Source organism: Erythranthe guttata, chromosome 5 (genome assembly GCF_056151865.1).
Source record: "Erythranthe guttata isolate IM_541 chromosome 5, IM_541, whole genome shotgun sequence".
Taxonomy (NCBI): Eukaryota; Viridiplantae; Streptophyta; class Magnoliopsida; order Lamiales; family Phrymaceae; genus Erythranthe; species Erythranthe guttata.
The window spans coordinates 11,400,040-11,412,848 of NC_142537.1; the positions used below are offsets into that span (position 1 = coordinate 11,400,040).

At 31.1% G+C, this 12,809-nt stretch overlaps 1 long non-coding RNA gene across 1 annotated transcript; it reads right to left on the minus strand.

The window, feature by feature from the left end:
- Positions 1-1,351: 1,351 nt before the first annotated feature.
- On the minus strand, positions 1,352-3,606 carry LOC148770616 (uncharacterized). The gene is made up of 3 exons (XR_016031425.1): positions 3,523-3,606; positions 2,623-2,790; positions 1,352-1,576 (listed from the first exon to the last, which is right to left on the minus strand). It is a non-coding gene; the product is annotated as an uncharacterized LOC148770616 (long non-coding RNA).
- Positions 3,607-12,809: the final 9,203 nt, after the last annotated feature.

Here is a 12,809-nt window from a genome sequence, read left to right on the forward strand (position 1 = left end):
TTGCATTTAATCATACATTCATTTCTTTTTTTTATTTTTATTATTTTTTAAGTAGACTCATCTAATTATTTATTCATAAAATTAATTTTCTATTATTTAAGGAAAAACTTGAAAAAAATGTTTACAATCCATATAGTAAAGAAATTTAAATAAAGACTAATAAGTAATAACATCTCAATTGTAAATATATGCCTAATATAAGTTCATTTTGTTATTCTTGTAATATGTGTACATGTATATGCATCTGAAGTGTATTCATAACGATTTTTGCACAGAGAAAGTATAATCGATTTTCTCTCTAATTGTTTCTAATTTAGTCTATTGATAAATCACCATGTTAAATAAAAACAAATATAAATAAAAATAATTGATCGTATAAAATTATTTTGACTAAATAATGCAAATGATTAAAATAAATGACAATGCTAGAATTTGTAAATACGAGTGTAAACAAAAGTTGGTTAGTTCGAAGAAGAAGAATAATAAATATTACAATAATATATAACTTTATGTTACGAAGAGAAATCACTTATGCAAATTCAAGAACAAATATGAAGATTTGTTTTATTTATTTTTCTTTGGAACTATGTGCCAACTCAAGATCAAGTAAAATAATATAACAACAAAATTTACATTCAAAAAATAAATTCGAAATTGTACAATTTTTAATTATATATATAGTGTTGTGGAATAAGCTTCAATATTTATATTTTTATTAAATATTTTTTATAGTACCGCTGTTAATTTTAATCAAGTAAATTATTAATTAATAAATATATAAATAATTAATAAAAATCATGAACCACGTGCAACGCACGTGTCACTTACTAGTTTCATATAAAAACACTAAAAAAAATCCATGATTTCTAAAATCTCTAGATTTTGCATGATTTCAGAGCAAAAAATGAACAATAAGCATCCACACAACAATCGAAATATAGAAACTCAAAGATTTAACCGAGAAACTCAGCCAAAGCCAAAGACAGAATTATTGCAAAAGCAAACAACTTCTTAAAATTTTTAGTCGAATAGCAAAGATTTGAATCAAACCTACAGTGAAACCAAAAAGGGACCTTCAGCAAATGTCACCCTTTAGTCGGAAGAAGAGCTCACATGGTGCACACTAATTTATGATAAGAGAGGGATTTTACGCTATTGAGAAAAAAAAAAAAAAAAAAAAGCACCGAAAAATAGGTCTGCTCTCTATAAAACAATAAAAAAACAGCAAAATTATAAGAACATCGTACTAAAGATCAAGAAAAATAAGCCAAATTAAAAAAAAAAAAACATCATAATCACTGTATACAGATGTGCAACGGTTTATTTTACACCTCAAGTGACCATAAACATCATTATTACTCTATATAAACGAAAAAAAAATGTGTATTCGCATAAACACACAGAAGAAAGTAAACAAATCCCTATTAAAATCACATTAAAATTGTTCTTTGTCACTCAACTTATGAGATAGCAACGGGGATGAGAATATAAAAACAGATACACAAAAACAAAACTCACCTAGACAATAACAAAGTTCCCCGCACTATTGCTCCGCAAGTTCAACTGTTATTCTAACCTGGCCATCCAATAACCCAAATGATAACATTACTATTAACAAAAAACACTGATGCAAATTAAGATAGATTATGGGATATCTAAAGATTAAAACCAATAAATTTGGAAATCACCATCAGATTTATTTAATCAAAATAATATGTCATGAATAATTTATATAACTAAAACAAATAAAGTTTAAGATTTATAGTAAAAATTAAATGGAAAACACTATTGTGAAGACGCTTGAATAAATAATAGAAGTAATATTGTGTAAAAAATATTTTCACTGTGATTCTTATGATAATCCCTTAGATAAACCCAATAAATTTTATTGCAAAATGCAAATACCCCTCGTGTCTGTGAGGAACATTTTTTTATGCAGCAAAAGTATACATTGAAAATTAATGCACCCAAAATGGGTTGGTAACGCTGCAATATTTGTCCCGTTTGTATTCTAACAAATTAGAGAAAATAGAGGAGAAATATAAGGGGATCATCGTGTAGTGCAACTATTTGAAGACATGGAAAAACTGAAAAATAAAACTTAGATAGCAAGAGTACAAAAATTGTTCCTAAATTGCACCAGGAAAAATATATTCTTATTTCTATATAAGATAATATATATTCATATATACACACAACTATTTTTATATAACAACACACACACACACACACATATTTGCAGCTATTCAAAAGAAGCTATTGATGTTAGAAGAGATTCATGGGATACTGATGGAGGATTGAGAAGAGGTGGAAGAAAAGGGATGGATTTATCCATATAGATATAAATATGCGGCAGACACATTTGAAATTTATATAATCAAAGAATTTGTGATTTTTGAATCCGACATTTATGATCAAATAAAAAAATATTTAATCACCCCAAACATACACAACAAAGAACCGTTATCCAAGAACGGCAAGATAAAAAATACATTGTTTGCCTAATTTTTTACATTCACCAACTATACGAAAATTACCGGTTTATTTTAGTATTTCGCAAGAGAAGTCCATAGAAGGGATGATGAAAAATAATAATCATGAAAGTATTGGTTAAAATAATACCAGTCCTTGTTAGTTATACTTCCCAAATGGATCTTTATGCAGATGTAATCTCGATTTTCAGGAATTTTACCTGTAAATACTATGAGAACAAAGGATACACCATCAGGTCTTCATCAAGCTGTCACGTGTTCATCAAGCTCCCGCGCAGCGAGCGTCGGTGACAACTTTCTAGTTTTGAGAATTGAGAAATAATAAAAAATTTGTTTCATGTGCTGCATAAATGAGAAACATTCAATATGAACCAAAAACATAAGGTTGAAGTTATTAATATATAATCACAGTTTAGTAAACAATAAACTAACATCTGTAATAAAGAAAAGCGAACATCAAAGAACTGTGGAGTTTATTAATATATTATTGTTAATTCGGTCACAAAATGCAAAAATCGCAAACCCTCGTGTTTGTGAGGAACATTTTCGATGAAGCAAAAAACAATAGAAGTTCTGCTGCCACTATTCTTAAGTGCATAAGAAAACAAATTTCATTGCAATAATCCAAACTAATTTTTTGCTTACCAGCACAAACTAAATAAAAAAATTCCCAAAAAGATTACAGGGCCAAAAAAAAACAAATCGTCAAAAAAATTTAGATATTAAATTTTCAGCCATACGCATATTAATTTTTTTTTATATATATTAAAATCCATGGCAATAACAACGCATAGATGATTTTCTAAAATTTGCAGCCAGACGAATTAAGAAACAATACGGAAATGTCGAAGACTCGCTCAAAATTTATCATCATGAAAATTTCTCTCCGATCAATAAATATGACATGCACCCAAACCTTCAGTATATAAGGCGATTCTATGGATGGAGACAGGAAAAAAAAATAGAACGACTGGTTTTCCAGGGAAAGGAAAAAGCAGCCTGCAACAATTTATTTTAAAAAAAATCTTACAATTGATGTCATGAAGGTATTCCCGCGGCCGATTGGAATTAGATGATCGACGATGATGCAGAAATCGCACGACACAAAGAGAGAAGTTACGGGGAGATGTTTTTTTTTTAGATTTGGGAAGATGAAAAACCGTAAAAAACTATTACAAAAGAACACCGTAGAACTATTAGAATGAAAAACCGTAAAACAATATTACCAAAAAAGTCCGTAGAACTATAAGAATTACAAAAACTGCCCCTAGGGTTGCTTAGGGTTTGAAACCCTAAAAAGTGCCACGTGTCAAAATATATGATTTTATATCTATGTATGTATAATATATAGAAACATCATACTGAATTATGTAGTTTTGATAATTTATTGTAGTAGAATGAATAGGGGCTTACCCGCATTTTGTCCTGCAACTTTCTAATATCCAATTCTTCGCCTTCTGCAAAAACATCCAAGGAGGCCATAGATGCCATTGCAAGCTGCCCAATGTATTCTTCAAATAGCTCATTTCCAAATAGAATGACAAATACATAATGTAATAAGCAAGGAGCGGAGGAACTGGATAGCGTAAAATACAGAAAAATTAAATTCAAACCGTCTTCGAGAAACATAGAAGAAGTTATAAGATCGTGTAAAAAAAAAAAAAAAGCCCAAAAACAGGGGGAAAAAAAAGAAAATAAATAAAAACGACCCAAAGCAAAAGACAGAAAAGCCTCTAGGCAAATTAACAATTACAAAAACCGCCCTTAGGGTGGTAAATAAGTTTCAAACGACAATGAAATCTTACCCCATAACCTGGAGATTCTTTTAAGGACAGACCAATATGTTAAACATAATATCATTATTTCCTAAATTTTTATCTTCATTTGACTGATTGCATATTATATCAAGGAAATGCGGCCAAATAGAATCCTTACCCCTTAATCGCACAAACTTCGACTGGTTGGAATAAGATCACATATACATATTAATGAAATCGCTTCGAACCACGGTCCGTTATCATCTTGCTCCCAGAACTCCCTTGTAAAATTTGACAATGAAATATAACTGGGAAAAAAAAAAAGTTAAGGCATATAAAAAAACTCCTTAAAACAATATAAAAAACCAATCCAAAACTGGAACTTCAGTCTTGAGAAACTATGAAAAAATAATGGAATTTCATTTGAAACTCTAACACAATTCATCAAGAACAAAGAAGTTTTTAAATGGTTTTCTATAATAAATTTCTTCATTACATAATTATGATATGGATTTAAGTCACAATCCCAACTATAAATAATTATAAGCCAGAATACATCAATTAAACATACTCATTGAGAAGAATTCATATAATACAGAATACATCAATTAAAACAATTGAATCAATAATCCCTCAAATTATAATAACAAGAAAAAAGACCTGAAAATTGTCCACGAATCGGCGCCGCTAACCATTGGTAGTGACTGAATTGCAGCAAATTAACGTATAGTTGAGATTGTGTATTCAACAGTTAATTGGCGGAGAAGCGAACGGGGACAAAACTGATGGAAAAAACTGATTAATGGGTTGCTGCAGTTAAAGGAGTGTGTCTTTAGAGAGAAATTTAGCGGAGATGAAAAACGGCAGAGAGAAATTTATGGGAGATGAAACGGTTTTTTTTTTCTTTTTTTCTACCCAAAGATTTTACAAATTACAAAACTTCCCCTAGGGTTTGTAAACCTGAAATGCCACGTGTCAGCATTTTAGGCCCATAGATTGTCTTTTTATATGTATATAGATTAGTATTAAAACAATGATACATCAGTTTCACAATTCATTAAGTTAATTATATATTATATTATTTCCATTGTAAGATTAATTAATTATTTAATCAAAACATCTCCAAAACAACCATTTGTTAAATCAACTATTTATTCAAACAATAAAATTATTGTGTAAAAACAACTATATTGCTATACGAAAACAACTATATTAAATCAACTACAAATTATTGAAATCCACAAAAGCAAAAGCAAAAAAACATACCAAAATTCCAACAAAAACGACTATTATTGAAACCAACTACAACCGTAACGAAAACAACTATATCTTTTTGAGTAACACGAACACAATTTCAACAAACCAGCCTCCCAAACAATACCTCCTCCTCGTGGTCAATCTATTCCATTACAGCGGTGGTGGAGGCGGTCTTCCGACGAGGATTCCAGGAATGCTTCCAAAAATCGAAAGAACAAAAAAAAAAAAAAAAACTATATTGCTGCAAAAGATACCCATCAACAACTATACAAAATAGTAGAATAACGAAAACAACTATACTAAATAGTAGAATAACAAAAACAACTATATTGCTGCAAAAGATACCCATCAATAAAAACATCTCCGATTTTTTTTTTAAAATTATGGTTGCGGTGGAGCAGAGCGATGTTACCAGATCTGACGATGGAGACGATGGTGGAGGTAGAGAGGGGTTAACCATTACCAAAAAAAAAAAACGAAGGGTTTCCCATAGTCGATTCCAACGCCTTTGGTGGCCACCGAATATAACGAACAAAGCGAACTAAGCGAGAATCGACTCCATAGCGGCTGAGAACGAAGCGAACTAAGCGAGAATCGACTCCATAGCAGCTATTGTTCTTTAATTTTCTTCACGGTGCCGGAGATTTGAGAACGACTCCTTCGTCGTTGTTGAGATGTGGCGCCACCTTCGTCCTCCGTTTAGCCGCCGCCTCCACCGCCATTACCGGGATTCCCAGATTGAGAAAGAAGAGAAGTGGTGGAGATGAGTGTCGATGAGAGAACGGTTGTTGGTATAAAATATGCGGCTAGGGTTTATTTTAACAAAATTTGGCAACTAAGGGTAATATAGGTTTAGCACCTAATAATTATGTAAATAATAATTAAAATTAAATAATGGAGGGGGTTTCACTAATATTGTAAAAGGGTTTGGATCCATTCTAATTTACCTTAATATAGTGGGGGTTCTCACTAATAATCCCTTATGAATAAGTACCCATTGATGGGCTTATTTGTAATGACTTTTTTTTTATTGCACACACATATATATTTATGTAATATAATAATTTATACATTTATCAAAATTGAGGCTTCTTACTGGTTTGAATTCAATATTTCATTTTTCTTAATGTAAAACAAGGGCAAATGGCAAAAAGGCCCATCACATGGGACTTAAATGCATTTTAGTCCACAAAAAAACAGTCTCTCAATTAAGCCCATCCCCACGTCTTTAGTCTAAAAGACCCTCAATAATATAATTCTTATCAATTCCACCCATTATGCTCTTACTTCCTTAATATTACATATTGACCCCGGATTTAAACAAATATATCACATTAACCCCCAAAACTTTTTTTTTTCAGAAAATAATTTTTTTTCTGAAATGTTTTTTTTCCGGCCAGATTCCGGCATTGACCGCCGGAGACCGCCGGTCTCCGGCGTTGACTTTTTTTTTTTTTTTTTCTTTTTCTTGAAATTTTTTTTTCCTGATTTTTTTTCCGGCCGGTCAACCACCGTTGACCTTCGGTCTCCGGCGTTGACCTTTTTTTTTTTTTTTTTTTTTTTTGAATTCTTTTTCTTAGAAAAAAATATTTTAATTAATATTACTGTTTTAGCTACTAAATTACTGTCTCAGACAGTAATATTACTGTTTGGTACTGTAATATTATGAATATTATTTTTTCCGAACAGTAATATTATGAATATTATTTTTCCGTACAGTAATATTATTAATATTATTGTCTAAGACAGTTAAATTACTGTTGAAGACAGTAATTCAGCATCTAAGGCAGTACTATTAATTAAAATATTTTTTTTAAGAAAAAAAATGAAAAAATGCCAATTAACAGTTAAATTACTGTCTCCGACAGTTAAATAACTCCTGGAGACAGTAATTTAGCAAACGAATACAGTAATATTAATTAAAAATATTTTTTTTAAGAATTAAAAAGTCAATTAACATTAAATCACTGTCTCCAACAGTTAAATAACTGCCGGAGACAGTAATTTAGCAACGAATACAGTAATATTAATTAAAAATATTTTTTTTAAGAATAAAAAAGTCGATTAACAGTTAAATTACTGTCTCCGACAGTTAAATAACTGCTGGAGACAGTAATTTAGCAACGAATACAGTAATATTAATTAAAAAAAAAATTGAAGAAAAAAAAAAGTCAAATAACAGTTAAATTACTGTCTCCGACAGTTAAATAGCTGCCGGAGACAGTAATTTAGCAGTCAAGACAGTAAAATTAATTAAAATATTTTTTTTAAGAAAAAAAAAAATTATAAAAAAAAAAAAAGTCAACGCCGGAGACCGGCGGTCAACGCCGGAATCTGGCCGGAAAAAAAACATTTCTGAAAAAAAATTATTTTTTGAAAAAAAAAGTTTTGGGGGTTAATGTGATATATTTGTTTAAATCCGGGGTCAATGTGTAATATTAAGGAAGTTAGAGCATAATGGGTGGAATTGATAAGAATTAGGGTTAAAATTGGGGTTAAAATTGAAATTAGGGTTAAAATTGGTTAATTGATGAAATTGGGTTAAATTGGGGTGTAAATCATGAAGTTGGAATTGAAATGGGTTTCAATGAATTGGGGGTAATTTTGGTATATATAAAGGGATTTTCCTTATTTGCAAATAAGTTTGAATGGGGTGGATTTATTTGAAAGACAAAAAAGTTGAATGTCCCTCTTTTAATTAAGTGCCCTTGTCATGGGCCTATTTGCCATTACCCCGTAAAACAATATCAAAAAATCTTGTAAATCAGGACCTTCCACCCTATTGTCGGTCAACACAACAATACCCAAGAAAAAATGAAAAAGAAATGCAAATAAAAAAGGGTAAATGAGTGATACCCCCAATTTATGAAAATATATATAAGGAGGTTCTAAAGATTTTTCTGCCCTAGTCAAAAACTAATATATATATAAGGAGGTTCTAAAGGTTTTTATTAGGCAGGTCCCCTGGGCAACTTGAATGGCCTATTTCGCTCTTTTAGTTTCAATTCAATACATGTCCTAACCCCATATCTTTCCCACTCACACGTCTAGCCGTTTATAGATCCCTCTCTCCATCTCTCCCACTCGTTAACTCTCTCTCGTCATATCTGGTGCCGACAAAGAAGAGGAAGAAGAAGAAGCGCTGCTGCAGATGTTGGGTGGTGGCGGGCGGCAGATGCTTGGGTGTGACGGCTTAAACCGCCGGCGACGGTTGGTGACGGCATCGATGCACGGTCAAATGAACGCTAGCAATGCAGAATCTTCAACCAAAGACTAAAGCTATCCAACAAAGATATGTACTTTAATCCTATCAAATATAGAACATAAAGTTTATCCACTGTTGTGCGGAGGTGGGTGTGGAAACTGGGGAGATTAGGTTGGGTTAGAGCTGATAGACTTCTTGTTACTTTGTTGCTTAGTTCTGAGGCTTGATATAGAGATAAATGTTCAACAGAGAAGTTTTACGATTTGTCACCCCCTCCTAGGTGACCTAACTGTATATTAAATCTTGTATTATTTTTTTAAAGTTTTAATGGATGTCTTCATTATTTTAACAGTTATTACACCACAAATGCACTCAACATATTTGAACTCTCATTTAATTTGTCAGCATCACATGTCCTGGTGTTTGAATAACTTTTATGCACCAATTTTTTTGTTGAGAAGATGTGGTGTTCGTCAATTCAAAACTATTTTTTTGCAACTGATAGATTGGATTTGTTGTCGTGTTGAAATGTGGGATTTGAAATATAAATACTAACTACACTATATATGACTATACTCATATAGTCACATGTAGTCGTATACATATAGTTATTTATAGTCATGTGTAGTAATATATAGTTATATATAAGCAACGTGTTTTTTCTCATGTACGAAGATGTTGATCATTGTGTTTTTCGAATTATTTGTTGGGTACTAACTGATTTATAATATCAAGATTCAATTTTTTTATTTTGTTTTTGGTGTAGATGAAGTTTTTTTTTTTTTTTATATAATCAGCAGTCTACATAATCGGTTGACCATAACTTTGGTGTAAAAAGACAGTATATGACTATATATAACTTGCAGTATACTATTAACCTCAAATTTTCGCGTCTGCAAAATATATAAACGAGATAGGAAAAATAAGAAACAAATAAATTTATTAATCAAACGAAAGCGGATTACAATCTTCGTGAATTCCCCTGATTCTTCTCCCATATTCTACATTTGATTCAAGGACTTAACAGTTTGTTCCTGAATCGAATAAATATGAACACCTCGAATTCGAATATGTTGTGAATTCAAGGCGGATGCTCAAGACGTGAGCTTGGAAGCTCGATATATGTCTATGCGAGCCTCTCTTTTACATGCACCGAAAGCCCTCTTTTTATAGCTAGGAGCTAGGGCTTCTTGACTTGTAGGATGGGCCGGTCATTTGTGAAACTCAAATATATTATGGACTTTGATTGAGACCCAATTTAATAATCAATTTGTTGGATTATTAATTGGTGATTTATCTCAAAATTTTGATGTCTACGTATACTATAGTCGTGTTTAGCGATTTCAATTCAGTAAATTTATCAAAATTTAAATTATTAAAATAAAATTTAAAAATAAATATATAAATTTAAAAAAAAAATTAAAAAAAATTAAAAAATTAGAAAATTAAAATAAAAAATTGAAAGATTAAAAAAATTATTATATAAAAAAATACAATAATAAAAAAAAACAGTAAAATATATGTAGGAATAAAAAACAAAACAAAAAGAAATTTATTAAAATAAAAAATCAGTGAAAATGATAAATCTAGTACGAGAAATGCTAAATGCAGTTGGTCGAATGCTTAATGCAGTTAGGGCAGAAATTGTATGTAAGGGCAGTGCAATCTTTTTACGCTTCAGGGGCATCTCAAGAAAAGAATTTAAGGGGTGGATGTATCCCTATTTATTTTCCATATTAAAGGTGTATATCATGTCCCCAATAAAACATACAAAATTGGATGTCCGATAAACACAAAAAGAAAAGGGGCTATTTGACAAACACCCCGTATTGAATTTTGACTTCATGATAAATCCATTTTATTAATTGATATTTGACATAAGTCCATTTGACTCAAATTACACGAAATGCCACTATCACACTGTCTCCAAAATAACTTCTCAAAAATTTCACGTTATTTCAGTTTTTTTTTATTCTTTTTTTTCCTAGAAAAAATATGGTTTTTTTAATTTCAATTTTAAAACAAAATATTTCTTTTATTTTATTTCAGTTTTTTTCCCACCAAATTGAAAAAATATGATTATTAACACCCAATTTTTTTTTTTTTCATTTTTAAATATTTTCCACTAGGGTTACAAAAATTAAAAGGGGAAAGTGTATAGTAGTTTGCACCCTTGAACAAATTGTTGTGGATATTGCATGCAAGGCGAGCTATGACGTCATAAAAATGTGCAATTTTTTTTAACTAGAACTTGAACTTTTATACGAAATATTCTTAGATTACAACTGCCTGACTGGTACTCGGTGCTTTTTGAATGCACGTCCTAATGGTAGGATTGAAGAGATGAAAAGTGGTTCCTATTCTTTAATTTGGTGTAAGTATTTGTTAAATTGAGGTGACTTTCATAGTTGTTCCGGTGATGCGAGAGAGAGCGTAGAGTCTCTGTTCTTGAGCTTGTTGCAGATGTTTTTTTTCTTTCTTTTTTTTAATTATTATTATTTGTTGTTGATTTATTTATATGTAATAATATTATATTTTTATTGTTTACAAATAAAAATATTATTGAACAGTTAGTATATTATATATATATATATATGAGCTAATTGCAAATACCACCCCTGTGTTATCTCTAATTGTCAAATAACCCCTTGTGAAAAAAAAACTCACCAACACCCCCTTGTGTTAACAAAATCAGAGCATCGTGACCCCTGGAGGCGAATCGTGGCACTCACTCGCGGATTGTGCGATTTTTAATAGTATTTTTAGGGTGAAATGTCATAAATACCCCTCTATAAAATAACCTTATTGGTTAAATTATGAATAACATAAATTTATAGGACCAAATTGTAATTTTCAGAATTCAAAGTAATAATGTAAAAAATATTATATTTCATTAAAAAAAAAAAAAAAAAAAAAAAAAGAAGAAAAAATCATTGTCTTCTACCCGTTCCCCACCCCCAAACCCCAACCCCAACCCCTACCCCAATAAGAGTTCAACACCACCATCTCATCTTCAACAATCAACATACCAGATCCGAATCCGCACAATCCGAGGCAAACCCAGCCCCAATGGCAGTAATCTCCAAACGATTTTTCTCGACGGCGACGAGTTTGACGGCCGAACCTGCTAGGTCCAAAAATTGCATTTTTTTTTCTTTTTTCTTCTCTTGCTCGCCTTATCGCCGCCACCGCCGTCAAAATAGGAGATTGTGGGAACATTTGAGGCACGCGTAAATTTTATTGGTGCAAACTTAAAGTTCAAAGACGTTGTGGGCGACGGATCTGGAGAAGATGGTGGTGGTGGTGAAGGAGGGGTGAGATGGTGGTGAGCAGCAGCGGAGCAGAAGCCGCAGCCGGGTGGAGAAATGTTGGTGAGTGTGAGTTGGGTGGTGCTGTGGCCTGTGAGTTGGGTGGGAGGGGAGATGTCTGGAGAAGAAGGCCTTTTTTTTTTTTCATTTAATATAGAATGTAAAAAAAAAATATATATATATATAAAGACTTTTAATGTTACAGTATATATTTCATTATGATTTAAATATTTTTCTTATTTAATATTTACAAAATAAAAAAATATATAATATTTATAAAATAAAAAAATATTTAATATTTATAAAATTATAATATACTTTATTAATTGCTGAAAAACCCCATAGGGCATTTTTGTAACTTTACTTTCAGTCAAAGCCTAAAATCACAAAGGGTGCAGTGTGCTTTGAAAATGTTAACACAAGGGGGTGTTGGTGAGTTTTTTTTTTCACAGAGGGTATTTGACAATTAGAGATAACACATGGGTGGTATTTGTAATTAGCTCTATATATATATATATATATATATATATATAAACACAACAGACGGAGGGGTAAGAATGTGTCCAAAAAATGAAACAATAAAAAAATTAACTATAAATAATAAAGTCAATATGTCATGTCATTATCCATTGTAAACCGAATGACCATTTTGTTATGTTTTGTAGTTTAGGGGTGTTTATGACAAGCCTCATAGTTCACGGGTGCAACCTGTACTTTCCCCAAATTAAAATTCATGATATGCTCATCGAAAACTACTACAAATTTATCGAAAACCACTGTAAGATTACCA